Source organism: Bubalus bubalis, chromosome 4 (genome assembly GCF_019923935.1).
Source record: "Bubalus bubalis isolate 160015118507 breed Murrah chromosome 4, NDDB_SH_1, whole genome shotgun sequence".
Classification (NCBI taxonomy): Eukaryota; Metazoa; Chordata; class Mammalia; order Artiodactyla; family Bovidae; genus Bubalus; species Bubalus bubalis.
In genome coordinates, this window is record NC_059160.1 from 96472659 (window position 1) to 96500454 (window position 27796).

The 27796-nt window shown below is 44.2% G+C and overlaps 3 long non-coding RNA genes across 5 annotated transcripts; 1 reads left to right on the forward strand and 2 right to left on the reverse strand.

Annotated features, from left to right (window-relative positions):
* Positions 1-1951: 1951 nt before the first annotated feature.
* Positions 1952-3810, reverse strand: LOC112584624. Its single transcript, XR_006550634.2, has 2 exons — positions 3676-3810; positions 1952-2161 (listed from the first exon to the last, which is right to left on the reverse strand). It is a non-coding gene; the product is annotated as an uncharacterized LOC112584624 (long non-coding RNA).
* On the forward strand, positions 2444-5938 carry LOC123333324. Of its 2 annotated transcripts, none has more exons than XR_006550636.2 (3): positions 2444-2587; positions 3601-3773; positions 5800-5938. It is a non-coding gene; the product is annotated as an uncharacterized LOC123333324 (long non-coding RNA). The 2 variants fall into 2 exon arrangements; XR_006550635.2 differs by lacking the exon at positions 2444-2587 and adding an exon at positions 2725-2864.
* On the reverse strand, positions 4036-27572 carry LOC123333325. Of its 2 annotated transcripts, none has more exons than XR_006550638.2 (3): positions 26785-27572; positions 6853-15690; positions 4036-5558 (listed from the first exon to the last, which is right to left on the reverse strand). It is a non-coding gene; the product is annotated as an uncharacterized LOC123333325 (long non-coding RNA). The 2 variants fall into 2 exon arrangements; XR_006550637.2 differs by lacking the exon at positions 26785-27572 and having other exon boundaries at positions 6853-7018; positions 15552-17874.
* Between the last annotated feature and the right edge of the window lie 224 nt (positions 27573-27796).

Below are 27796 nucleotides of genomic sequence, written 5' to 3' on the forward strand. Positions count from 1 at the left end.
GGAGGCAGCTAGCTGACTGACAGGGTACTGGAGGCAATTTTGGCAAAACACCTGCCTGGGCACAGTTTAGTAGTAAATATGCTGTCTCTCAAGATGTTGTGAATTGGAGCTTAGTCCCTGTTCATTAGCAAAAGCCCCTGATTGCTTATCTTATCCAAGTGAAGAGCCCTATTTCAATTCCCCAACAGAAAACAATCAAGCTTGTGGCTGGATAATGAACAGAGAAAGCAGCCTTGCCCTTCTACCAGGTGAAAGCAGGAGGAGACGCCTGCGACCCAGAAGAGGGGCCTCACCGAACCACACTCACACCCCGATCTCAGAATTCCAGCTCCAAAATTTTCTGAAGCTCAGCAAAGAAGGGAAACTCATCGAGACAGTCTGTAAAGCAGCCCTGTTAGGATCCAGTTTAACATTGAGGAAATGCAAACATAGGAAGACGTGCTTTTGTTGTTTCCCCAAGATCATACAGTGCTTTTGACCAGAACTGTAACCCGGCTGCCTGACTCCCACCTCTAGTGCTATAGCAAGACTGACAAACAGCTCCCGTGGATGACAGCGGTGCTGGCATGAGCATCCCATTGCAAATCCAGCCAGAACACAACAAAGTGAGGGACTTCCCTGGTGGTCCAGTGGCTAAGACTCCGTAGTCCCAGTGCAGGGGGCCCAAGTTCGATCCCTGGTCAGGGAACAAGATCACACATGCCGCAGATAAAGATCCCGCTGCTGCTGCTGCTGCTGCTAAGTCGCTTCAGTTGTGTCCGACTCTGTGCGACCCCATAGATGGCAGCCCACCAGGCCCCGCCGTCCCTGGGATTCTCTAGGCTGGAGTGGGTTGCCATTTCCTCCTCCAATGCATGAAAGTGAAAAGTGAAAGTGAAGTCGCTCAGTCGTGTCCGACTCTTAGCGACCCCATGGACTGCAGCCTACAGGCTCCTCCGTCCATGGGATTTTCCAGGCAAGAATGCTGGAGTGGGGTGCCATTGCCTTCTCCCACACGCTGCAACTAAGACCTGGCGCAGCCAAATAAATGTTTTAAAAAAATACAACAAAGTGAGATTGGTTCTAGCTCTTTCTTTGCAGTGCTGCATCAGCTTCTTCATGGTACTCAGACAACAGAGCAGATGGTAAACTGGTTGCCATCCACATGCACCCACATGCTGTGCATACATTCTTCTTGTTCTGTGCAACATTTTTTAAAAAACTAGCTGCCAACATTTTTAAATTGATCTGCTTAAATGTTCAGTTTCTGATGTCCCTGGGAAGAAATGGCAATATCTGGTCCTCTTCCTTCCAGGGCAGTATTTCCTTGGGGAGGAATAGTTGCAGGTAGCTCAATGGTAAACAATCCACCTGCCAATGGCTTCGATCCCTGGGTTGAGGAGATCCCTTGGAGAAGGAAATGGCAACCCACTCCAGTATTCTTGCCTGGAGATTCCCACGGATAGAGGAGCCTGGAGGGCTACAGTCCTTGGGATCGCAAAGAGTCAGACATGAGCACGCACGCACACAGTCACTGCCTCTCTCTGTTCCCTGCCATGGCATCTACCACCCTCGTTGTGTCCCATCTCCTGGAGAAAGGTGCACTCTCGTGTGGACCTGGCAAGGCCCGCTTTGCTCATTTACAACACCTGCCTCACCTGCCAGCTTTTTGCTTGTGACTTCTGGGGAAACCGCAAGAGCTTCCTGCAAATGACTTACAGGCTGGGAATGGAAGAAGCTGATGCAGCACTGCAAAGAAAGAGCTAGAACCAATGGGGAGGGGAAAGGGCATGGGGGAGGGAACATGGACTTCAGCTCAACGTCAGAACAAATTCTAGACTTGACTTCTCAGCCCTGGAACTGTCAAAAAAAGTGTTTGGACACAGTGGGATGCCTGTCTATCAGGGAAAAGGAAGGATTCCTCCATTGCCAGGGGGAAGGACTCTCTCCCCTTTAAGGAATTCTTCAACGCTCAGATTTAAAAACACTTTAATTGGATAACACAGTCATACCATTTCAAAAATGTTAAAAGGTGTACAGTGGGAAGTCAGACTCCTTCCACTTCTATCCCTGAGGGTTCAGCTCCTCTCCAGGAAGCAGCCATTGTGCCTTTCATTGGTCTTCCCAGAGACATCCTGTGCCTGCGCTCACGATCTACTTTTCCTGACATAGTGATAATTCCCTATAAAAAAGACAGAAAGCAGGCTTGCACACGGACTCTCAGATTTATCAACACACACACACACAATTTTACCAGCTCTCTCCTGGGAATCTTCAAACACACACAGCCAATCACAGTCGTCTCCTACCTAACACCCTCCAACGCTTCTCACGGTTCCCTGAACACAGGACACACTCTAAGCGGGCTGACAAGGAAGGCCCTCTGTGGGCTGCCTGCTGTCTCCCCTTCAGCGTTCCTTCTTGGCAACGCCATCTTTGTTCCACCCAGGCCGAACTGCTCTTGTTCACTTCCTGCTGGGGAGCCATCCCCTTCCTCATCTCCTTGGCCTGACGTGTGCTGTTCCACACACTGCCAGTCCCTCACTTGTTCAGGCCTTCTTGGCCCCAGCTGTTCATTTACGGAGGTCTTCATGGCTGCCCACACCAGGTAAAGCGCCCCTCCTCCTGCCCCCCAACTCTGTGTCCTTGTCCCTGGTTGGAACACTCCCCATGGTTTAACACAATCACACACACAACTGCCCGTCTTCCCAGCTAGGCTACATGAGGGCCTGTCTTCACTTACCAACGTACGCCCGAGCACTCGGCACCCATCTGACACAGAAGAGACGAAAATATCACCATTGAACCAACGCGTGAGACTCACTAGAGAGAAAGCTCACAGGCTTCACTGCTCACTCCCCACCCCATTCCTGGCACAAATACGGGTGGGTGGCTGGGTAAACTTTTTCTCAGGAGAAAGCAGTCTTATGATAAAAACCTGATTCCAAATGTCCACTCTGTGTATTTAAAGATAAGTCATGCCCTATGAGATGTGAAATGAGGATTTCCTTTGATCTAGTTTCTGCCTAGCGCTAAAAAGCTTTGATCCTCTGCATTCTCTGACAAACAAAACTCAACCTATAATAAGCAGCCACTAAACTGGTCATAATTTTCTGTGCTGGGAACAATAAACCAACCGACCAATGTTTAGAAAGGGCATTTGAGAAGATGAAAAATAATTTCTAGGAATACAATAGGATCCACCACTTGGTACCCCCAAACAACCATATTTAAGAACTGTGAAAAACAAGACAACAGGCCTCAAACGGCATCACTTATGCTAAGCCCCACATCACCAAACTGGGACTTCATTATATTTTTGGCTCTCCCAGTAAATGGAACCTTAAACCAGGTACTCAGGAACCACCTGAGCAGCACGAGTGGGGTCTCTGCCTGACAGACCCCTGCCCACCCCTGAAGGAAAGTAACTGCATTAACCACCCACTTCTGGGCCTGGTTTATTTCCCTCGTTCCTGCTCCCTTGTGTTCGCAAGTCTTTCATTCCAAACAGCTCCCGGAGCTCCTTTCTTTGTACTAGACTGGATGCAGCTTGATTCAAATGGACTTTTGCTCAGTTAAACTCTTAAAAATTTTAATATGACTCAGTTTATCTTTTAACAGTTCTGTTAGTAAGAAGAAGAACTAAAGGCGACCCCAGCGGGCCCAGGAGCAACGACGAGCAACCAGACACAGTACCTGTGGAGCTGGGAGTTCACGGCCTCCCTGCCTCAGGAGCTGCTGCGTCCGTCCACCTCGAGCCTCTGGCTTCCGCCTTACCAGCTTTCAGGGTTCACGTGAGTGTTTCTTTTTCACACACACTTTGGCAAGGACCGGAGTTGGGGTGGGCCCGACTGAAAAACCGGATTGAGTTCAGGGTGCAGCTGATTCTGATGGGCTCAGCGTGAAGTATCAGTTCAGTTGCTCAGTCATGTCAGACTCTGCGACCCCATGAACTGCAGCACGCCAGGCCTCCCTGTCCATCACCAACTCCCGGAGTTCACCCAAACTCATGTCCATTGAATCGGTGATGCCATCCAGCCATCTCATCCTCTGTCATCCCCTTCTCCTCCTGCCCCCAGTCCCTCCCAGCATCAGAGTCTTTTCCAATGAGTCAACACTTGGCATGAGGTGGCCAAAGTACTGGAGTTTCAGCTTTAGCATCAGTCCTTCCAAATCAGGTGAACACAATTTTGTTTTAACACTAAATGAGCAGGTTAACCTTACCTTAGGAAACCTTACGAAAATCTTTAATTACAGTGGGCACAGCTGAGAACTTTTACCTGGGTAAGCCTATCCATTTACGAGATGCCTTAGAGAAAAGCGAGTCTTAGCCAAGCGTTCACCCTAAAAGGTAGAGGGAAAATGTGTTTTCCTCCCTGAAAGGAGGACCGTATAGTTCTAGTGACCAGGATGAGACCCGCCGGGACTCCCCACACACCTGTGTTCCCAGGACCCAGGATCACATCTGCTGGGTTGGATGCTGCCTGATTTGATACTTGCTCAAATAAACTCTCTCAAACTTTCAAAATGTCTAATATGCCTCAGTTTATCTTTTAACAGAACCTAAAAATAACTGCTTCCTTTTACCAAAAACTCTAAATGCCAGCTTCTTAAAAAATATACCTTTGAGAAATGGAGAGGAACTGAGATTCGCCATCTGGCCACTCACATTCTCTGTGATCCATTCTGCTCTTCTTTCTTCTGGGCATATGTATGCTTAGTTGCTCAGTTGCGTCTGACTCTTTGCAACCCCATGAACCTACCATGCTCCTCTGTCCATGAGATTTTTCCAGGCAAGAATACTGGAGTGGGTAGCCATTCCCTTCTGCAGGGGATCTTCCTGATCCAAGGACTGAACCCCAGTCTCCTGCACTACAGGCAGATTCTTTACTGTCTGAGCCACCAGGGAAGCCCCATTTTTCTGCTAATGCCGCTCAAACTCGACAAGCTCCTCGGGCCACTCTGGGCTCTCTGAGCTCACTTTTTCATCCATGAGGATTTCTTTCTTCAATTGATTTGGACTTGGTGCTTTAATTAAGTACTCTACCTCAAATATATAGTTCTTTTCTCAAAATGTTACTTTTTTTTTAATTCATGAAAATATAGAACTTCATAGCTGTTGTGGCCCACAGAGCCATCATTCTCAATTTTTAACCTTTGTTCAATGTGGAAAACCATCTGGGTTATATCTGAGTCCTTATTTTAGTTTGTGTGTCAGATGAAACCTTGAGATAACGTGGGTAGTGAGTCTTGGAACAAATAGGCTCTGTGGGGCATGGGCGCAATGTCAACAAGCCCAGGCAAATGAAAGGTTGTGGAGCTTCCAGAACATGTGAAAGTTTCGACTCTGTGGTCCACAAGAGAAGCAGGTCATGGCAGTAAACAGCTCCACTCAAAGAACCATAAAGTAGTGAAATGTAGCCAGAGATTGAACCATAACTGTGGGTGATTTTACAGTCACGGAGAGACACTGCCTTGCTGGAGAATTGTATTTAGTGATTGCTGACATTTTTAGTGTTGTTTTGAGTCTTTTAAAGTTTTTAATATTGCTACACCATAGTTTGCTCTTTGAAAGTAGGCTGCAAACACAAGAAGAATGAGAATCATCAACTTAGAAAGAGCATCAACCAGCCACCCCCACCCCCCACCCAGTCCCCTGTTTAAGGCTAAGGAACTGAAGTCTTAAAAGAGGAGAAGGGATTTGAAGTGGAGCACAGCTGGGGTGGGGTACACACAGCCAGGATGAAAATTCAGGCCTCAGGACATCCAGTCATGATTTTTCTACTACATCTTATTTCCTCTCTGTGTCTATAAACCTAGGTCATCAGGGCTAAAAATGAGTAGACAAGAACTGGCAAAAGACAAGGACTTCATCACATGCCTCCCTGCACGGAAGATACGTCTCCACTTGGCTCTTGCACTGTGGACCTTCTCCTGCAGAGCACTCAAGATCACAAAGATGGAACTCATCTAAATATTTGTGTTGAGAGTTGGACATTTTGTTCAGATAATCATGGCTTCAGTTGGCTTGTCCTTGCTTTGCAACTTAGGGCACCCTTACATAATACGTGATGTGTCTTCCTCAAGGAGAGTGAAGTAGGGGAAGAGTAGGGCACATGGAATGTTTGGAGCCGATGGCACAGCAGTGAAGAACTAGGGAATATGCCTGGCTCAGCCCTGGACTGCAGGGGAGTGGCAGGAAGCTTAGTTTATGGTATCCACGTTGACCTCTGGTGTGCTTCCTGCAGGAGCTGGTGTATAATGGGTTCCAATTCAGTGGATTGACTGAGGCAGTGGGAATCCAGGGGAAGGAAGGTATTAGTAAAAGGTATTATAAAAAAAGGTGTGTGTGTGTGTGTGTGTATATATATATATATATAATTAAAAGGTATTATATAAAATATCAGAGAAGGCAATGGCACCCCACTCCAGTACTCTTGCCTGGAAAATCCCATGGATGGAGGAGCCTGGTAGGCTGTAGTTCATGGGGTTGCTAAGAGTCGGGCACTACAGGGTGACTTCACTTTCCCTTTTCACTTTCATGCATTGGAGAAGGAAATGGCAACCCGCTCCAGTATTCTTGCCTGGAGAATCCCAGGGATGGGGGAGCCTGGTGGGCTGCCGTCTATGGGGTTGCACAGAGTCAGACATGACTGAAGCGACTTAGCATTGCATAGTATATAAAAGATACACATATTATTTAAAGGTATTAGATAAAGGTATAAAAGGAAGGTATATTAAAATCAGGTAGGAATTTGTGGCATGATAACTTTATTCACAGCAAATCTACCACCCATGGTTGAAGAAGGAGAGAAGCCTCCGGCCTACGGGGAGAGAGGCCTGGGAATAGGCAGGCAGGAGTCTGGTGCTCACCTAAGCAGTCTGAGGTTTCAAAAGGGGATCCAGTTCCAGCAAGATTGTTGGGAGGTGAGATGACAGAGTGAGACAGCATCAGTGAGGACTGGTGAGCAGGGACCCTATGCATAGCAGCATAGGAGGCACCAAAGATGCAGTGGAGAACACGATGGAATGAAGGTATCTGTTTTAAAGAATATTAAGTTAAAAAAAATCTTTTTTCAAAGTTTAATAATTTGTGCTTTAGAGTCAAGAAACAACCCACAAATGTCCACCTGTCCAAAACAAAGGAATGTTTTATCAAAATTCCCCAGTCAAGATATCACGGACCAAGTCTTTGTGTGTTCCTCCAGTTTCAGGTCTTATAAGTGTTCTCCCTGGTGCCCCAACCCTGGGCCCCACAACAGTCTGCAGATCCTGCTGCTTGTTGCCCTCCAGCCTCCCTGAAATGCCTTGAGATGCCCTTCCCTTCCTCACGTTCTGATGGTCTAATGGACCATCTTGTGAGTCCTTCCACTCCGTACCCAGAGAGTGGATCCCTCCCACTTTTATCCAACCACTGGGTATCTCAGTTAAAGTGTTTATGATCAGGGTTCATATTTGCTGTTACATACCAGGTTTGCTGTACCAGTTGTAAAATTATTCAATTACTTTTACACAACTTGATTAAAAAAAATTGCTATCCCAGGACCCTCAATGCCCCTTTCCCCCAGGCTCCTACTCAACTTGGCCCCTCCTCTTGCACTTTCCAGATCACCCCAGGGTCTGGGGAGATTGACGTTGTGAGATCTTCTCTTGTTCCCACCTACTCTTGAGAAATCCAAATGTGGGTCAGAACCCAGGCTCAAGTCTGCTGGTTTATGAATCCCTTGGCTCCTCTGAGACTTTTCTCATCTGTAAGACGGAAATGGAAGGGATGGAAGTCCACTTGCTGGGGTCCAATAAGATTGCTGGGTTGATGGTCATATACGTTCAGATATCAAGAGCTAGCCTGTGGTCATTTTGAATAAGACAGAATGAAGCAAGGACACTGAGCCTGGCCAGCACCAGCCCCAGGCTCTTGGGCTGACAGATCCTGCTGCTGCTGTCACTGCCAATCCTGTGCTACCCAGTGGCTGAGGCCAGGGCCAGTGAGGCCAGACCTCACTTCCCAAAGCCTATGTGGTGGCTTAATCGGCACCAGGCTTCTTATATGACTTTAGTCATCTAAACTCTCCAGGAATGAGAGAAAGCACCATTTCATCGCCTTTGTTTTTGTCCAGAAAGGTTGAATGGGTGGATGAGTTTGAAGGCTGCAAAGCCTTCTGAGAATCGGAGTTTCTTGGAAGTTTTTAATAGTCCAGGCACTATTCCCTGGAAAATGTGAGGTTCCTGGGGTTTACTAGAAGCTTAAACTTTTGGTCAAAGTTAAACATCTAGAAAAATGTTCCTGGGAAGTGTCATCAACACCTTCTTAATTGGCTGCCTTGGCACCATCTCAAGGCTGTGGTTTCTACTTCAGATGCTGGAGCAGGACCAAGCCCAGCTCAGGGTCTCCTTCTGGGATGGAGGATAAGTAAGAACCTCCGGCCCGTGTTTCCGAATTAGGGACATAAAGGAGCCTAGCTGCGGAAATTGCATGAATCATATTTACATTAGTGTTGGAAAGTACATTTCTCTCCAGGAGATTATATTCCTTCAAGGGCTCACCCCCGCCCCACCCCCATATAGTACAGGTGAGAGGTGAGGTAAGAAAACTCAGCTCTTCCTGGGTGGATACCTTTGCTCTGGGCTCCAGGGGCCAAGGACCAGAACCAAGGAAGTACCCTGTGAGTTTGCATCCAGAAGGGCAAGAGCATGGACCACAGGTAGAAAGAATAGCCAAGGGACTGCCCCTCTCCCCCACACCTCCTCTTAGAAAGCTCTCCTCCAGGTTGCCACCTCCCAGCCTGCTTGGAGGAATTGGAACCTAAGTTCCTGTAAGCACAGTGGAGTGACCTCGCTTTAAAATTTTATCTGGCATTCCTTCCACTTTCCTGATATTTCATCCCTTCTACTCTTCAAATGAAATGGTAACTCACTCCAGTATTCTTGCCTGCAGAATTCCACGGACAGAGGAGCCTGATGGGCTATAGTCCATGGGTCACAAAGAGTCAGACATGACTGAGTGACTAACACTTTAATGCCTCAGATGAGGCCATTTGAAGTTTTTGCCAGAGTGATGGGTATTGAACAGCAGATGAGAGAAAATAGGACCGTCTCCTGACTTTTTCTTTTGAAAGTCCTTAAAAGGAACAATAGTGACAATAAAAATTCAGAGCATGAATAACAGATTTGGAAGATCCCATGAGAAGGAGGAAATCTTCTGAATGTTCTTCTAATGCGGGGTGGAGGTGTCAGCTAAGCGGGGAAATCACAATTCCTTGGGCATTTGCAGAACTCTGGGAAGAGGAACCTACATTTTCTTCTCAGGCACAGGCTGGGCAGGTGGTAGAAAGCCAGAGGAAGAAATGTCCCAGAGATGTGTGTGTGTGCAGGAAGGCTTTACATAAACAGGGAGCATGTCCTGGGCCCTGGTGAATTGCCCTCTGTGTCTGAGAGCTGAGAGTGACATGCAATTAATAGGGCCCCTCGGACAAGCTCACTAAGTTTCTTGCAGCTGAGTGTGACTCAAGAGGGAAACAAACATAGTTAAAAGGATGGGGGTCTGGAGGATCAGCAGTTTGAGTAAGAAAGGACTCAACAGTGCCCTGCGTGGACTGGCAACTGAGCACTGGAGCAAGTGAGGACATTTTTGAACTGAGATTATATTTCCATTCCTGCTCCCCCAAGAGAATGCAAGTTTATAATATAAATCAAATTACCTAAGCAGGTTGACTGTTATTCTTATACCCTATTAAGAGCAGAACTCCACTCTTGGAAAAAAATTAATAATACATGGACCCACTGAAAAAAACACTGAAAAGATATACATCCAATGTTCACTGAGGTTACCTCTGGGTGTTGGAATTATTAGAGCTCTCCTCTCTCCAGTGTTTCAAGTCCTTTCCTTCCTTCTTCCTTCCTTTCCTTCCTTCCTTCTCTCTTTTTCTTTCTATGTATCTACTTTTGTAATTTTTTCACAATGAACTATTTTCTAATCTTCTACAATAAACTTGTTTTGTTAAGAAAAAGCAACACAATAGAATAAGAAAGACCAAAAAATAATCAGCATCCAGGGTTTATTCCATTTCATTTGGAGGATGAAAGAGCTCCCACTGACATATGTTTGATCTTCCTGCTAGACCTGGGACAAGCTGAGGATCTCCTGCGTGCTCTGGACTATCCTTCACCCTTTCTCATCTTCCATACATACCTGGGATCCAGCTTTTCTAGAAAACCTCCAAGAATCTTCTTTGCATAGGCCTACTGTTTGTGTCTGCTAAACTAGTTTTTGTTGTTCACAGTTTGGGAGTATAGAGGTACATTTAAGGCATTTGCCTCCTTTACACAATCAGGATGCTGACTCCCTTACTTGTCTATACTTGGGAGGCTAAAACAACTTACACATTTGTATCTGAGGGCAAAATCTAAATTATACCAAGGGAATTTATCAAGAGCGAGGGACTGTGTTAAATTCTCATCTCTCTGGAATGTGGAGAAATGGCTAAATTAGTCATGTTCAGTCTCAGGCAGAGAACCTACCCCCCTCACTCAGCTTGATATAAACTTCTGATAAGAAATTTGAATAACCATCCAAGTGAATTACCTGCCTTGCATGTTTCTAATCACTGTCTGGAATCCCCAGGGCACCCAGCATGCCTCTGAGGGGTAGCTTGGCTCCTGCATCACTTTATGAAAACTCAGAACATGAAAATTCGATTAAATCTTAGCCTATGGCTCAGCAAGTAAATTTATTGCTCCCCACCAATCATATTCATTCTGGTTTCTAAGTTCTAGGCTGAAAGAACTTTGCACTTTTCACACTATCAATTACTACCCACCTCAGCCCCTACATATGGAATAATGAGGAAAAGACTCAGGATGAGTCCTGATGGCCTTCAACATATAGAAGTTGCAAGAAGGAGATTTCTAACAGACTGCCTGATACTGTGATAAGTCAAAGATCTGACTCCTCTCCCCCACCCTCCCCAAGACATCCATGTCCTATTGCTTCTACCTCCTACATGATTCTGGAATGAAAATAGCTTTCCTCCATCTTTACAGTCGCTTCCCCAGGTCAGACAGAGACACTGAATCTTAGCGTCCCACCTGGTCTTCAATGGCTGCAATCCTCACATGCAGATGTGATCCTGCCCTGGCCCATTACGAAGCTATGCAGTAGATCCCCATTGCTCCTAAATCTCCCATGGCTTTATGGTGGACCCTCAACTCTTTCTCGTGGCTTTCAAGTTTTTTTCTTAGAGATTACACACCAGAAGCCTGTGGGATGATAGGTTTTGCTTGGCTCGCACAGTGCTTTTTTTTTTCTTTTTAATAAATTTCCAGTAGAGCCAATGTCTGTAAATTTGAAAGCTTTGTCTACAAATCCCAACGTATGGCTTCTCTGGAAAAATCGGGGTATCTGGTAATGCTGGGCACAGGTCCCCACATGGAAAGGGCCTCCCGTGTGGATTGGGACTTTGTCTCCAAGTCCTCCCAGTCTGTGCCATGCCTGCTATATGCCTTTCCTCCAGCTCACAGAGGTCACCTGTCTGATGCTGTGGACAGGTAGGCTCTACATGACTGGGCCCTGATGAGGCTCCCCTTCCATCTCTCTCTTCTTTCCTGCCTACATGCCTGCGGGGAGAATCTGTGGGGTTAACTTCTCTCAGTCGGCCTCTCCCCACCTCACCCCCTCATATGCACAATCTGGGCTCTCTCTCACCTCTCTGCTCTGTAGTTGAAAACCCATCTTTGGGAATGTCTAATTCCAATTCATTCTTTGGGTCTCTGTTTAAATGTTGTCTTTCTTAGGAATGTCAGCCCCGATCTCCTCTGCCTAGGCCCCATCCCCAAATCATGTTTTAATTGTCCCTCCATAGAATCCCCTATGGTGTAAGAACTAAATTTGACACTCAGTATTATTACCTGCTGCCTCAACATCTGATGAAATCAGGGAGGCCTCAAATGGCATAATGGCAAAGTCCCTTCCCCACTCTGCTCCCGTGGATAGATAACCTCCCTAATCAAACAGCCCTCTTTATCAACCCCCACCCCCACCCCAGGTGCAGTTCCTGCTTATCCTTGAGCAGTGGGTTTCAGTTTCCTGCCAGTCACATCCTCCTGCAGGAACCAGGGGCCTCTTCACCCTCTTGATACTACAAGCCTGCCTCTCACACAGCTTCCACTGACGTTTCCATTCGGCTCCTGAGAGCCATCTTTGTATGGTACGTGGTATCCTCCCCAATCCCCAGCCACCCCGCCATGAGGATATGTGGTTGCTAAACTGCTATTAGTCTCAGCTGCCCAGTGCTGAGGGTCATATACTCAGCCATCCCCATAACCCTAGGCTGGGAATCCCTCCTCAACAATATGGTGCATAGGAGGCGACCCAAACAGCCTATATGAACCATAACTGCTTGCTTACTTGCCTTTTCCCCACTAGACCACTGACTCCATGAGGGCAGAGACCAGGAGGACAGCAATGGGTATATTGTCTGCCTCCTACTCCCCAGTACCCAGCGCGGAGACTGGCACACTCAACAAACTCTTATCGGTCATCTCAGCAGGGTGGTAAGGCTCTTATCTGTAGAAGTTATTCAGCCAGAGCAGTGGAAATAAGCATCTCTCAGAGACTGCAGAGGTGTCCCCTGGGGGACACTTACTGCACTTTTCAATTCTTAAGATTCTGTCATTTCAGTAGTTTCTCTATTCTTCATGGAGTTATGGCAGTCCTTATCTTGCTGAATAGGACAGGATAGAAGAGCAATCATCTTTTATAACAAAACAAGTTCTCTGTTTTCAAGATGCAATCACTAATGTTAAACAGCCTTTGTTTGCAAGAACTACGGACCCAGTTCAATGAGCAGGACATTGCTATGCAAAATATGAAGAGGCTGCAGAAATGAGCCCATTTGTTCTAAAGTGCACGATCACAGCCTCTGGTGTTTACTGGGGGAAAATAAACCCTACCATCTGTAGACGGTTTAGTAACAAATTTATACCATTTCCATGTGTGAGTAATGCAGTTCTAGAAATGAATCTAATCAGAGTGCTGTTTTAGCAGGGAGGATGTTCTCACTTAAATTCAAAAAGCATTTCCATCATTGCCAGATTTTTAAGAATCAAAATCCAGCTGACTTTCTGCAATATGCCACTTAAACATCTTGGAAATAAATTTATGTGTTAAAATAGTAGCAACACCAATGAGTTTCTGTGAACATTGTAAAAATCACCCTGTAACTGGATGGTAACTTAGAGAGGATACACTTACAATTTAAATTTCAAGAATGTGTCACTGATTTTTCTTTCATTTATTGAGTTAAAACTCAAACTATTTTAGAGCCATAAAATTTGCAATTTATGCCTGTTGGACCAGTCAGAGAGAGAATGTCCAGTGCTTCATGGTTAAGCTATGCCTACACATGAAACTAATTTTAAGGTCAATTCATAACTTGATAAAAACTTTGGCTTAAGTAAATCTTAATTTGGTTCAAACTCTTATTTCAGGGATGATGAAGGATGTCCAATAGAGAAAAATAATCAGAATAAAAATGCCAACTCACCACAGGGTACAATACAGCAGAGTGGATCAGAGCTCAGGCCTTAGATTTCACTACTCTGGGGTCTCACCTTGACTCTGCCACTTATTAACTGACTCGATTTAAACTTAACTACTCCCAACCTCATCATCTTAAAATGGCGACATTGAGAATACTTATGCCATGGTGATATTGTTACGATTAAAGGTGTAAATGAATACAAATGCTTATCATAGCTATTGGCACTCAAAAAGCATCTATAAATGTTAACTATTATTGTTATGGTAAATTGGTTTCACAAAATGTCCTAGCAATGAAATCTCTGAAAATTTGATTCTGCAACTGACTACCGGAATCTGGAATTTGCCTCTTGGACTGCCAACGGCAAATTGGATCCCTACCATTTCTCATGATTTAATTAATGAACTGTGCCAATTTCCAGAAGAGAGAAGAGAGAAAGCCAAAGAAAAGTAGGGATGGTGTTATAGACAATAAGTCATTGTGAAACAGGAAAGGATACTACCTTTCTAGTCATTAATGAATTGAAAACCCAGCCAAGCCATGGAGCCATCTAAGTAAAGGGGATCTTCGGTACATAGAGGTGACTGCAAATTGACTGCAAATTTCCCTGGATCTAGGAGCATCAGCCCCAATCATCAGCTGTTGTCCCTTGGGGCTTTTCATGCTATGAGTGGTCTTGGTCATTTGGAGTCCAAGAAACAAAGCCAAGAGTCTGAAATGATGGTGGGCCTCTAGAGCGGTCCTGAGGCTTCATAGTTGGATAGTTTTCACCATGAAAGCTGACATAGAATAATAAGCCTTGGCATAGGTATGTTTTTATCCCTCTGTTCAATTTCTCTCTTCCTCTAACCCTGATTTTCTGCAGCACCAAAACACATCAGTTAAGACACTGATAAAGGAAGATAGGCAAGATGATCCTTCAGAAAAGGATAATCACTTGAATAAAACCAAATTAGCCCACTATTCTGACAATTATCTCACCACTATTTATAGGAACACAGGTAAGAAATTATATTCTTCTTTACCTCCCAAGAGGCAAGTACTTAATGGGAAAAGGGTCACACAATTTCTTTATTGTAACCTCCACATTTACGTTGTTTCAGGGTAACATAATCTACATGTACAATTTGGAAATGCATAAACATTCTGTGGGCAGGAATCATAGTTATATTTCTCACTGCTGTATGCAAAGAATCTAGCCCAGTACCTAGAACATAGTATATACTCATGAACATTAAATAAATGAATGAATGTATATGAGCTCACTCACTTTTGTGATTTTATCTGAAATCTCCTTCTATCTTTGTCCATTCAATAAATTTCAACACACTCTAAAAGTCTCTGTTCAATTGGCATTCATTCTGTGAAATCATTTCTTTCATTTCAGGAAGGAAAAGACCTCTTTGCCTCTGTTTCCATACGACCTAGAACATGCCTTCTTGTAAAGTTTTCTACATGCAAACAACAAAACCCATTCTGGCAAGTTGAAGCAGAAAGTGATTTGTTAAAGGATATTCGGTGGCTCACAGAATTTGGGGGAGGGATGGAAAACCAGGTCTGAATGCTACCTGTGCTGTGCTGTGCTTAGTTGCTCAGTCATGTCTGACTTTGCGACCCCATAGACTGTAGCTCATCAGGTTCCTCTGTCCATGGGATTCTCCAGGCAAGAACACTGGAGTGGGTTACCATGCCCTCCTCCAAGGATCTAACCCAGGTCTCCCACATTGCAGGCAGATTCTTTACCACCTGAGCCATCAGGAATGCTACCTACTTAAATTTAATAGCCGGGAAAGAGCTTGGCCATGCCAGCTGCTTGAGAGAGGCATGGTAGTAGCTTCTGCTCCTTAGCACTGAGTAGCCAGTGTAGACCTGAGGATGTAAGCGTGGCTGCTACCACCTCAGAATTACCAGACAGCTCTACCACTCTCCTAGTCAGAAGATTCTATCCTCCTACGTACCACTACCACCTCACATTGATCACTTCTGCCTCCGCTTGTACCAGCACATCCAATTAGAAGAACATAAACCACATACTTGATCTCTCGCCACAAGGGGTTCTATTCATCCAGTCACTGCAGCAGAGGAAGGTGAACTAGAAGATATGTGGAGTGAGTCATCCGACTGTATATGTGCACACTGCTGGCTCCTTCACTTGGTATGAATTCCCTAAAATCTGAGAGAAAAAGATCAGCACCATGGAGGATCTGTTCCAAAACATCCAACATCTGACCAATAGGAGTTCCCAAGAGAAGAGAGAGAAAATAGGAGAGAAAGCAATAATACAAATTAATTTTCCAACACAAAAGACAAGAGTTTCCATACTGAAAGGTGAGAATTTAAGAAGACCCCTCCTAGGCACATCTCTGTGAAATTTCACGACATCAAAAATAAAGACCCTAATAGCTTCAGAGAGAGAAAATGGTCACCTACAAAGGACAAAGAAAGAGACGGACTGGCGCAGCAACGCCAGTGCTGAAAGGAAACGGAACAATAGCTTTCAAATTGAAGAGAAATGGTCTTTGACTTGAGTTCTGTCCCAGATAAAATGTCATTAAATAATGATGGCAGAATAAACATCTTTATACAGGCAGGCCTCAGAAAGTTCATTTCCTATCCATTCTTCAGTTGGGAGTTACTGGAGAAAATGTGCTCCAATCAAATTAGGAATTAAATCAAGAAAGAGGAAGTTATAAGATCCAGGGAGAACTAAAGGGAAGGAAAAACAGCAGCTAGTTATCAGTCCCAGAAGGCCATCAGTCTACATGAGAGGAGGGAGGTAATTGGAGAGTTCCTAGAGTATGGCTCTGGGGAGAAAAGAACTTCCATAAATTACAGAGCATGCTGCAGACATTTTAGGGGCATAAAGAAATGATAAAGGCAGAAAATATAAAAATTAAGGCAATTAGAAGTTCCAGGAAAAATTAAAAACTGTGAGGAGATGAATGCAATCATCGTATGCTGCTCTCCAGAAAGATAATGCTAGAAGGGCTGTTTAATGATTTTCCATTTTGACAATCAGCAAGACAAAGCCTGCCCAGAAACAACTTAACTATTATGAATCTAGTTAGCATTAAACTACAAACTCAAATGAGATTTGCAAGAAGGAAAGACAGGTGAAAAGAAGGGAGGGGTGGCCATGAAATATATGATATCTTATAAATCGAGGACTCTACAGCATATATCATGAGTAACAGCACCTCAAGTTCCCTTCGGGTCATTTCCCCTCCACAACCCGCCGGCTGAGGGAAACTTCATCCACAGGATGGACACTCTCTAGCCTGTGGGTGAGTATGTGGCCCACTGTAAGCCTATCAGACTTCCTCTCTCTGGCAAATTAAGAATCCCCACTAATTCCCATCAGGCAGTGCCCTAAAGAGATGGTGCATTCATTCCTGCTCCTTAGATTCCCAGAACAACTCTTATTCCTTGCTTTTCTAAAGTCTGACTCTTTAGCAAGAACTGGTTTCCACTGGTCAAGGTGTATAAGATAAAATAGAAATTCAATTTGTGTTTTAAATGTCAAAATCTGGGAACTCAAAATAGTGATGTAAGTTTGAAGGGTGAAGGACTAGAGGAGGGATTAAAAAAACAAAACTCATTATCTTAACAGGAAGTTGGTGTAAAGTTGTAAAGCTGATAAATCATGAACAGGCAGTAAAAAAAAAATTATTTCTCAATGTGGAGGCAACCACCAGAAACTTTACAACTTTTAAATTGAGAAAGAGAAATGGTTTCTGGAGAAAAAGAGACCAGGCTAGAGAGAAGTAGAAAAGGAGACTATTTCTTTTTATCATAAACTTATCTTCTCAGTTTTCTCCCACTGTGTGTATGTATTAATTGATAAAAAATTTTAATGGTAAAGAGGTGGGAAAATAAAGATTGTTTGGCCTGTGTATAATGAAGACAGCTCAGAATTTCAAATCCTTCTCAAATAGACAGAAATCAGCCCTGGAAGCTGTTCTAGAAACTGTCTCGGACTCTAAGGGAGGAAGCTAAACTCCCTCCATTGGTGGATAGCCACTGGACTCCTGGACGAGCCAGAGGTCGCTGCCTCCTCTGAATGCCCTCACTGGGCCCCCACCTGTGGATCATCTTAAGCATGTCTTTGTCGCTCTTTGCAAGCACAGAGTAGCTGGCACAGGACTCAAGGGCTTTGGTTTGTTCTCTGCCCATCTCCTTACCCAACCTTCATCCTGCTTCCTGGAAAACCAGAATTAGTTTTATCTCTACTCTCAAGAGGAGAAGGCAATGGCAACCCACTCCAGTACTCTTGCCTGGAAAATCCCATGGACGGAGGAGTCTGATAGGCTGCAGTCCATGGGGTCGCTAGGAGTCCGACACGACTGAGTGACTTCACTTTCACTTTTCACTTTCATGCATTGGAGAAGGAAATGGCAACCCACTCCAGTGTTCTTGCCTGGAGAATCCCAGGGACTGGGGAGCCTGGTGGGCTGCCGTCCATGGGGTAGCATGGAGTCAGACATGACTGAAGCGACTTAGCAGCAGCAGCAGCTACTCTCAAGGAAAAAGAAAAGAACATCTCCATATCTTTAAAACCATAAGATTTGTTTTGAATGTGAGTCAGTTTTTACTGTTTTTTTAGGGCATTTTACTGATAAGACAAGGAGAGACATCCGTTGGTACTGAAGGTGTGGAAATGGCACATTTCCCAAATTAGAGGAAATCAGAAACCTCAAGGTATGTTTGTCTTTTTCTACCAAGAAGAGCTCTGACGGTGACTGAAGCCAGGCATGGAGATTTCCAGGCAGGGCAGACCCTGTGTGGGTAGGTGGCTGACTCTCCCCAGGAAGAGGACTGGTGCTGCAACATTAGCATTCAGATCAACCCTCACCAATGACCTGAGTCATAATCAGAGGCAAAAGGCGGCTACACATGTCCTTTTCCCACCTTCACACTCCTGTACCCTTGGGTGAGAATCCAGCTTCCTTTTCTGCATTCCTCTGCTGTGCCCAGTCCTAGTTCTGAAAGATGGTGGATATTCAGAGGAGAGGAATGAAGAAGTGTGAGGATGGAAAAGTGAAAGTGAAGTCGCTCCGTCATGTCCGACTCTTTGCCACCCCATGGACTGTAGCCCACCAGGCTCCTCTGTCCATGGGATTCTCCTGGCAAGAATTCTGGAGTGAGGTGCCATTGCCTTCTCCAGGAGATCTTCCCAACTCAGGGATCAAACCCGGGTCTCCCGCATTGCAGATAGACGCTTTACCATCTGAGCCACCGGGGAAGCTCGAGGATGGAAAAACATGAGCAAAGAAACAAGATCAGTTAGAGCTTTTCAGGCTATAGAGACACTGGAGTCAGGTAAAGAACTACTCACATTTTAAAGGCAAGCTGCCCAGCACTTCAACATGTCACTGAGTCATATCTGGGAATTCCCAGAGGTGTCTCATATGTACTCATGACAGTTTCCTCATCCTCTATTCTGGTTTTCCCATTAAGATGTTTATTTCTTGGCTAAATTAGCCATTATAATATGGAAGTGATAATTCTGTCCCATAAGAAAAATGCATCAATCAGCGAGCATGTCAGAAGAAACATGCTCTGTGAAACCTTTATCACAGTGCAGTAGCTTGGACAGTACTGGGAAGTGCTGGTATCAACAAACGGACTTGTAACATTTATCCAGCCTATCGCTCGGGCATAACATGGTGAGACTGCAATACCAGCCTTGTGGGTCAATACTGATCCACTGGCACAACCATACGTGCCAACAGCATTATTTTAATAAATTACAAAGAGCTCTTATAGAAAACTTAAACTCAACTGAAATCCCAAATAATTACTGCTCAAATTCTAGCTGCATTCTTAGCATCTGTGTGACCCCTCAGAGAAGAATCTAGATTTTGTAGAGCCTGAAGCTTAAACAAGTTGGGGAGCCTTTTAAGAAAAAGAATATGAAATGCATGGATTCAAAATCAAAACAAAGACTTGGAAGATGTTTGTACAAGTGAGAGGACTGAGCTTAAACTTTATTAGCCTTGTGGGAGACTTACACATTACCGCTCTGAACCGTAGTATCTTCACCTATAAAATTAAGATAATAATCATTATTCTCTGGAATTAAGAACTATATATATATATAATATATAATCTATTTATCTATATGATATATATGATCTATCTGTATAAATATATAATTTTGAGTTTGAGATGCTGACTCTCAATGCAAGATTATACATATGTATATATATGTAACTTGTTTTGTGTGTGTGTGCGTGTTAGTCAGTCAGTCATGTCCAGCTCTTTGCAACCTTCATGGACTATAGCCTACAAGGCTGATTTATCCATGGAATTCTCCAGGAAAGAATACTGGAGTGGGTACCATTTCCTTCTCCAGGGGATCTTCCCAACCCAAGGATAAAACCCAGGTCTCCTGCATCGCAGGCAGATTCTTTACTATCTGAGCCATGATTGGAAGTCCCATGTAACTTGTTATGAATATTCAAATATGGGGTCCATATAATGATTAGGTTAAAACTTTTTCTTTTTGTGAATTCTGATCAGTTGTGTATTTATAGGAATAGATCCCAATGGACATAGACATTAGAAACTCAACAGCCAGTAACATAAACTCTCAGAATTGGCAATAAAGCCTTGCAACGGAGCAGCAGTTGTCAGATGGGATCTTGGCAGACAAGGAGAGCAATCTGAGGGACCAACATAGGTAGGGCAGAATGTTGCAGATTTGAATACTGACAAAGCCTTCACTCCACTACTGTATCACCCTTTAAAAACGTGTTTTAACAAACACAGCGTTGTTTGAGCCTTATAGCACTTATGAGGGTCAGGGTAAAGTTGATGCTTACCCTTCAGAGGACCTTCTCAGCTGGCTCATTCCACAGCCTGCTTTATGAGCAGCAGAGAATCAAGCCTAACACCTTTATCATCATTTGTTGAGTGTTTCTCAAATGTCAGATACAGTGCTAAATGCTTTGCATGTGTTTTCTTTTATAATCTTCCAAGTGCCATTATTTCTATTTGACACTGAATCATTGGAGCTAAAGTTCGATATCTTGCTGAGGATTTGCAACTAGTAAGTACCTAGGCACCAGTGATTTTTCTAACTAAACTAACAGATTTGGAGCTCATTTTGAATATACAAAAACTTTAGAACCAGCAGAGAAATTACTCAAGAACCCGGGCCTGCACCTAGAGTTGAATCCATATCCTCTATAAGGGAGTATATTCTCCCCGAGGATTGACATGGATAACATCACCAAGACCACAGTAGGTAAGATCATTTCTGAGGCTGTGTCTTACTTATGTCTATATTGCTAATGTCTAGCATGCTGCTGCTAAGTCGCTTCAGTTGTGTCCGACTCTGTGCGACCCCATAGACGGCAGCCCACCAGGCTCCCCTGTCCCTGGGATTCTCCAGGCAAGAATACTGGAGTGGGTTGCCATTTTATAGTTGTTGGCAAAATAAATGTTGTCAAACGTGGGAGCAAAATGAATGCTTTGGTCAAGTGACACATGAGGGTCAGAGTCAGGAAATCCAGCTCTCTTGGCTCCTGACTCTCGATGTCAGCTACCACTGCTGACATCCCTGCTGCTTTCTCTACAATGGTTCAAACAAGACAGAGAATTATATTCTTCTCATGTTAAAGTCTGTGTAGTCAATTCAAGGGAAAAAGGTGCAAAGGAAAGCAAATCTCTTCCCTGTTAACAACTAAGAGGAAGCTTCAGATATCACATATCCAAGCACATTCTACTGGGCAGTTACATGGCCACGTCCAGCCACAAGGAATGCTGGGAAATGTAGTCTTTCCACCCATTCAAAATGTCTATTATTATAAAAGACAGGAGAATGGTAGTCCTGGCCCTGAAGAGGCAAGTGACTGTGTACAGTGAGAAAAGCACTAAACTCAGAGATGGGTATAAAGGAGTTTTCTCACCTGCAAAATCTAATAATAATAACTACCTTAATTCAGTTTTTTCAATTCTAGACAATACCATTAGTAATAAGCATTTATTGAGCATGCCCCCATACTCTAGGTGCTATACCATACATTTTACACATACTATTTAATTCAATCTTCCCCACAACCTTTAAGGCCGGCATTATTATCGTCCCTTTGATTTTAGAGATGAGGAAACCAAGCCTCAGAGGACTGAAGTAGCTTGCCCAAGGTCTCACAGTGAACACGTGAGTGAACACCAGACCTGGGCTCACTGACTCCAAAACCCAAGCACAGACCCCGCGGCTACACCTTAAGTGGAGACCATCTCAGTGCCAGCTTTACAGGGCTGCTGGGAGCATGAAAGGGGATATGATGGATACAGCACACAGTAGGCCCTCACCACTTTCCTCAAGGAAGGCAGTGTGTCTTGCCGGGGCTAGAGGCTTCCTTATCTGAGCTGAGTAAAGAACGTGGCTCCGGAATAGGGACTGTCCAGAAACACTTCAGGGTTGCTGGAGACAGGCTGGAGCCCAGGGGAGGAGGAATCCAGGTTTGAGACAGAAGAGGAAAAAGCAATAAACTGAAAAATCATGGCTCTGCAAGCAATGGAATCTATTACTCAGAGATTAAAATGTCACAAGGAGGACACGTCAGCTCCAGACCTTGGAAAATGTTTTTTCCATCATAATTACTGCTCACCACCAACACAGAGGACTGTTTCCCTTCCTAGGGAGGAGCTTGCCCCGCTTGGTGTCTCTCTAGCCTTCTGTGGACTTCGAAAGTTTCTTCTTACATCTGTTCAGAGTGTTAACAATGGCCAACACCATTAAGGGCTTACCATTCACCAGCTGCTGTTGTTTAGTCGCTAAGTCATGACCTTGTGACCAACTCTTTTGCTACCCCATGGACTGTAGCCCACCAGGCTCCTCTGTCCATGGGATTTCCCAGAAAAGAATACTGGAGTGGGTTGCCACTTCTTTCTCTAGGAGATTTTCCTGGCTCAGGGATCGAACCTGCATCTCCTGCATTGGCAGGTGAATTCTTTACCACTGAGCCACTAGGGGAGCCCGTGCACCAGCTACTTACAGCTTCCTAATCCTCCCATAACCCTGTGAGATGGACACTATTCATTTCATCCCAACTTACAGATAAAGAAACTGAAGCATGACGATAGCACAATCTTACACAGCTGATGACAAGCAGGATTTGAACCCAGCTCATCTGTCCAGGAGTGTGATCTCAGTCACTCCTCAAAACTTCCCTCTCAGCCCAGTTCTGTTCATGCCAAAGTGGCAAACAATACAAGTCCTCCCAGAAAGAACCTGGCAAGTTTGCCCTTTCTTTCTTTCACATCAAGGGCATAATGTGAGCCACAAACCTGGGGCATGGAGGGAGTCCATGTCTAATGTCAAATCCAAGCCCACCTGGGGTTCAGTTCGGTCACTCAGTTGTGTCCAACTCTGCGACCCCATGGACTGCAGCACACCCAGGCTTCCCTGTCCATTACCAACTCCCAGAGCTTACTCAAACTCCTGTCCATTACGTCGGTGATGCCATCCAACCATCTCATCCTCTGTCGTCCCCTTCTCCTCCAGCCTCTAATCTTTCCCAGCATCAGGGTCTTTTCCAATGAGTCAGTTCTTTGCATCAGGTGGCCAAAGTATTGGGGTTTCAGCTTCAGCATCAGTCCTTCCAATGAATAGTCAGGACTGATTTCCTTTAGGATTGACTGGTTGGATCTTCTTGCAGTCCAAGGGACTCTCAAGACTCTTCTCCAACACCACAGTTCAAAAGCATCACTTCTTTGGCACTCAGCTTTCCTTATAGTCCAACTCACATCCATAGATGACTACTGGAAAAAGCATAGCTTTGACTAGATGGACCTTTGTTGGCAAAGTAATGTCTCTGCTTTTTAATATGCTGTCTAGGTTGGTCGTAGCTTTTCTTCCAAGGAGCAAGTATCTTTTAATTTCATGGCTGAAGTCACCATCTGCAGTGATTTTGGAGCCCCCCAAAATAAAATCTCTCACCATTTCCATTGTTTCCCCATCTATTTGCCATGAAGTGACTGGACTGGATGCCATGATCTTAGTTTTCTGCATGTTGAGTTTTAAGCCAACTTTTTCACTCTCTTTCATCAAGAGGCTCTTTAGTTCTTCTTTACTTTCTGCCATAAGGGTGGTATCATCTGCATATCTGAGGTTACTGATATTTCTCCTGGCAGTCTTGATTCCAGCTTGTGCTTCATCCAGCCCAACATTTCTCATGATGTACTCTGCACATAAATTAAATAAGCAGGGTGACAATATACAGCCTTGACGTACTCCTTTTCCTGTTTGGAACCAGTCTGTTGTTCCATGTCCAGTTCTAACTGTTGCTTCTTGACCTGCATACAGATTTCTCAGGAGGCAGGTCAGGTGGTCTGGAATTCCCATCTCTTGAAGAATTTTCCACAGTTTGTTGTGATCCGCACAGTCAAAGACTTTGGCATAGACAATAAAGCAGAAGTAGAGGTGTTTTTCTGGAACTCTCTTGCTTTTTCAATGATCCAGCAGATGTTGGCAATTTGATCTCTGGTTCCTCTGCCTTTTCTAAATCCAGCTTGAACATCTGGAAGTTCACGGTTCACATACGTTGAAGCCTGGCTTGGAGAATTTTGAGCATTATTTTGCTGGCATGTGAGGTGAGTGCAATTGTGTGGTAGTTTGAGCATTCTTTGGCATTGCCTTTCTTTGGGATTGGAATGAAAACTGACCTTTCCCAGCCCTGTGGCCACTGCTAAGTTTTCCAAATTTGCTGGCATATTGAGTGCAGCACTTTCACAGCATCATCTTTTAGGATTTGAAATAGCTCAACTGGAATTCCATCATCTCCCCTAGCTTTGTTAGTAGTGATGCTTCCTAAGGCCCACCTGACTTCACATTCCAGGATGTCTGGCTCTAGGTGAATGATCACACCATCCTGATTATCCTGGTCATGAAGATCTTTTTTGTACAGTTCTTCTGTGTATTCTTGCCACCTCTTCTTAATATCTTCTGCTTCTGTTAGGTCCGTACCATTTCTGTCCTTTATTGAGCCCATCTTTGCATGAAATGTTTCTTTGGTATCTCTAATTTTCTTGAAGAGATCTCTAGTCTTTCCCATTCTATTGTTTTCCTCTATTTATTTGCACTGATCATTGAGGAAGGCATTCTTATCTCTCCTTGCTATTCTTTGGAACTCTGCATTCAAATGGGTACATCTTTCCTTTTCTCCTTTGTCTTTTGCTTCTGTTATTTTCACAGCTATTTGTAAGGCCTCCTCAGACAGCCATTTTGCCTTTTTGCATTTCTTTTCCATGGGGATGGTCTTGATCCCTGTCTCCTGTACAATGTCACGAACCTCCATCCATAGTTCTTCAGGTACTCTATCAGATCTAATCGCTTGAACCTATTTCTCACCTCCACTGTATAATCATAAGGGATTTGATTTAGGTCATACCTGAATGGTCTAGTGGTTATCCCTACTTTCTTGAATTTAAGTCTGAATTTGGCAATAAGGAGCTCATGATCTGAGCCACAGTCAGCTCCCGGTCTTGTTTTTGCTGACTGTACAGAGCTTCTCCATCTTTGGCTGCAAAGAATATAATCAATCTGATTTCGGTGTTGACCATCTGGTGATGTCCATGTGTAGAGTCTTCTCTTGTGTTGTTGGAAGAGCAACTAACTAGTAACATGACTCAGTGACTAACGAAAACAAAAGCAAAAAGATCCATCTATCAGGTAGAGCTGCCTAAAGAATCGGCCTCTTTGTCCTCAACTGGAATTTTTAAGAGTAGGGGTAAAGCTGTGCCCTTACAGCCCCCATCTGTCTCCATCAATAACAGATTTTCAAAATATTGTGTTTTTCTTTTAATTTTTTCCTTCTCTCTTTTTTTTCTTTCTCTCTTTGTTTTCAAGAAATACATGTAAGTGAACTCGTATCAACTTATCCTTGAAATATTTGTGTTGCAAGCTCTGGGCTCCTTACGTTCCAATGGTGTGAGGGATGTCTCAGATTTGAAGAGTTCTGGGAAGAATCACAGAGGGTTGAGTTGTTTTGTTTGTTTTCTTGAAGTGTAGACTATTTTGCTCTCAAGGCAGTAAGAAAACCCTAACCTAACCACACCTACCCTTCCAAGCCAATTTCTAGCTTGTTCCTCTAAGAAATTAGTGACGTCCCTATAAATAACAGTAAACAGGGCTTCCCTTGTAGCTCAGTCAGTAAAGAATCTGCCTGCAATGCAGGAGACCCGGGTTCGATCCCTGGGTTGGGAAGATCCCCTGGAGAAGAAAATGGCAACCCACTCCAGTATCCTTGCCTAGAAAATCTCATGGACAGAGGAGCCTGGTGGGCTGCAGTCCATGGGGTCGCAAAGAGTCCGGCACGACTGAGTGACTAACACTTATAAACAACAGTAATAATCTCTTCCTCTGCAAACTGTCTAGCTTTCTGGATTCCACTGGAAGAACCATCTTTTTTTCATAAATAATTTCTGACTTCTTTGCTCTGCATCTTGGACAGATTTTGATCCTGTATGATCGAATATACACAGATATATAAAAGCAGACGTAAGCAAGTCTCCTCAATGCTCTCTCAACCATGACCCAATCTGACATTTTCAGCTCCATGGAGATCTCAATGACATCTCCAGCTCACTCACCATGTCTACACCATGAAACCTACTGGTTCCACAGCTCCTTCTGAGATGGGTGGACCTTGACACTCTGTGTCAGGTGACTGCTATGCCAGCTGCAGCTGCTATGCCAGGCCAAAGACATCCATTGTGGGCCAGACTTAAGGAAACTGTGAGGTGGCCTGAACTGAGAATGCAACGCAGTTAAGGAAGCGCTGTGCTAAATGGTAAATACCCACTCTGATCATCCTGAATGCAGGACACAAAGAATATAACCACAGTACAGAGGCAAGAAGAGGAAAACCAGATAGAACCAGAAAGAGAGAGAGTCCTGAGCAGGGAAGAATCACTAAGCAAAGAATGGTGGTTTTCCCTCTCAAGAGGAGACCCAGAATACAGTAACTGGAATTGCTGTGGTCTCACCGTGAGGTCTGAGTGTGTGGGTGCTTAGACGGTTTTCTTTGCTAACTCACTGCACACAGGTATTTTTATCAAAATCCCACATCTCTTGCAGTGTTAAGTGTATTCTTTTTTGGTTTGGGGGTTTTTGCTTTGTGGTAATTGGAAAGAACCCAACAACTTATCTAAAAATGAAGTCATAATCCTCTCTCCCCAACCTTCTCTCTCTCGTTCACTGCCTGTATCTATTCTTGACGTCACCATCCCAGTTCTTTGATTTCTCCCAAGACCTTACCAGTCTGTCAATCCATCTGTCGGCTCCTCTCAGTTCTGTCTCCGCAATGCAGCTCCGAGATATCAGGGTTGGTAAATACTCCGCTGACATAGCATGACTGCCCAAGTCTTCACTCTCGGCAGACGTCACTAATTGATCACTGTGCTCTTTCCCACTCATCGAAGCAAGGCTAAAAGCAGCAACAGCTCTATCCCTCGAGTGTTTATTTTATACACAAGGTATAAGCATTTTCATGCCTTATCTCATTTAATTCTCATAGAAACCCTGTGAAAATACTCTGTTGGTTTTTTCATTGTATAGCCTCAGAAAGTGAGGAGAAATACCCTGGCTCCTTCCTTCCTCCAGTTACACGAGCCTTCTCTGGGGCCTCCCACTGGTGCACTTGAGCTGGAACCAGCTGGCAGCATAGCCAGGGAAAAGGAGCTTGCAGGAGTTAGCTCCTTGCAGTGCACAGCAAAGCAGAAGAAGGACAGAGGTCAGATCTGAGACCAAATAGAATGGCTGGTGAGAAACTTCTGATTTCACAGCCCAAAGTAAAGTGTCTTGACTCTGAAAGACGAAAACACTTGATCCAGAAATTTCCTTCTGCACTGAATGCCATTTATCATAGTTGCTTATCTACATAGTATGTATTTGAGAGTCTTTTCTCCTTTGCTCGATAGCAAAGGAGATAGCAAAGTCTCTTGGGTGAGATACAAGGGTGAATTATCACTCCCGTCATAATGGCTAGCCCCACACTTTGCTTAATAACTATTAAAGAATGAGGAATAATGTATTTTCAATGCCTGTGCTTCTTCAGTCTGAGGTGTACACCTTACATTTCCCTGGAGAGTCAATCTCGCAGTGTGGTAAGTAACTTTACACATAATTTTTTATGAAAAAATCAAACAAAATTTACATGGTTTTCTTTAAGATAAATTACTTTAAAAAATACTAGGCTCTCTTTGTATTCATTTCTTAATAATTTTTTTTCAACAAGTAGTGTTGACTGAGCATTTTCTATATGCCTGGC